Raw genomic sequence first — 2,020 nt, forward strand, 5'->3', positions numbered from 1 at the left:
GACCTGATCCTGTGTGCTGACATAAACAAGATCAACGTCTCCTGCCAAAACCTTCTCTCTGACAAAATAGTAGTGGACCTCTATATGCTTCGTGCAAGCATGAAAAACTAGGTTCCTGGCCAACTGTATACTGCTAATGTTATCACAGAAAATGACAACTTGTTTATCCACACCACTGATAGACCCAAATCTGCAAGTATCTTTCTCAACCAAGCTACCTCACATGCTGCCATAGTAGCACCTCTGTACTCGGCCTCTGTAAGTACTGGATAGAGCAACCGTAGGCTGCTTCTTGCTGCTCCAAGTCACAGCAGCACTCCCCAAAGAAAACATGAAGCCACGAGCAGATCTTCTATCTGAGATACTACTAGCCCAATCAGCATCTGTGTACCCATGTACACATATCTCTGTCCCAGTTTCATAAAATAGTCCACAATGCAAAGTAGACCTCACATACCTCAGTATGCGTCTCAAATGCGGCTTCCGAGGAACCTGCATAAACGGACTCACCAACCCAACAGCATAGCTCAAATCTGGCCTGGTGATCGTCATGTAGATCAGGCTTCCTCCTATGTGCCTATACATAGTAGGATCCTCCAAAATATCTCCTGAATTTGCACTCAACTTGCCATTCTGAGATCCAATGGCACTGAGATAGGTTTACAGCCTATCATACCATACTTGGACAACATGTCCAAGCCATACTCTGCAGTAATCCAATACCATGTGGTGACCTAATCACCTCAATGCCTAAGAAATATTTGAGCTCCCCCAGATCCTTCATCTCTCAAACTTCTGTCTAAGCAAGATCTTTACATCAAAGATCTCTGCATCATGGTCCCCCGTAATGATTAGGTCATCTACATAGATGACAACAAGCACAACCCCTCTATCACTGTGTCTCACATACAGCGAGAAATCTGCATTGGCTACATGAAAGCCAATAGTGACAAGATATTCAGAAATCTTGTCAGACCATGCTCTTGGTGCTTATTTTAAGCCATACAAGGCTTTCTTCAACCTGCAAACATGCTCGGGGTGACTCACATCCTCATAACCAAGTGGCTGCAATATATACACCTCTTCCTGCAAATCCCCATGCAAGAATGCATTCTTTACATCCATCTGATGTAAAGACCATTACTTTGATGTAGCCACTGCTATCATAACTCTCACTATTGCCATCTTGACAACTGGGTTGAAAGTTTCCTCATAATCAATGCCATATGTCTGCGCATATCCTTTGGCTACCAATCTAGCCTTGTACCTGCTTATGCTTCCATCATTGTTATGTTTTACTTTGTACACCCACTTGCATCCAATGGCTTTCTTGTGCCTTCAGGCAATTGTGCTAAATCCCAAGTCTCATTTCCATATAGTGCATCCATCTCCTCATCCATAGCTTTCTCCCAACACACATTTCCAATAGCCTAATCAATGCATGTGGGCTCTACAACCTATATAACTTTTGCCATGTATGCATAGTGATGTGCCATATAACCATCATAGGTAAACCTCTGCACAGGATTCTTCACTCTCCTAGATCTTAGCAGCTTTGCATTCATGGCTTCCATAGACTTCTTTACACCAGGTGTTCTCATAGCTGGTGTCCCAAGATCCTCATCAAGGCTCATCTCTGAGCCACTAGACTCTCCATCAACATGAGAATGCCCTGTAGAAATGTCAGGCATACTAAGGGGCTCAATCACTTTCTCTTTGCCTTTATGTGATGTACTAATCACATTTGCAGGACTGGTATTATGACGCAGCCTGCCACTCCATGGTCTACCAACAACTGAACCACTAGATGAGGACTCTACTGGTCCACTCAAAGACTGTGATTGCTATCTTGCATTCTCTGCAACCACATTTCCACTCACATCAGTCCCAATCAATAGCTTCTTTTTTAGCAGCATACCAGCTGCTCATCTCATAAAAAACAACATCCCTGCTTACCCTCAATGCATGTGTAGTAGGGTTATAACACCTGTATCCCTTTTGCTCAAGGGAATACCCAATA

The sequence above is a fragment of the Cibotium barometz genome, chromosome 24 (assembly GCF_041138505.1).
Source record: "Cibotium barometz isolate CiBa-2024 chromosome 24, ASM4113850v1, whole genome shotgun sequence".
NCBI classification, from domain to species: Eukaryota; Viridiplantae; Streptophyta; class Polypodiopsida; order Cyatheales; family Cibotiaceae; genus Cibotium; species Cibotium barometz.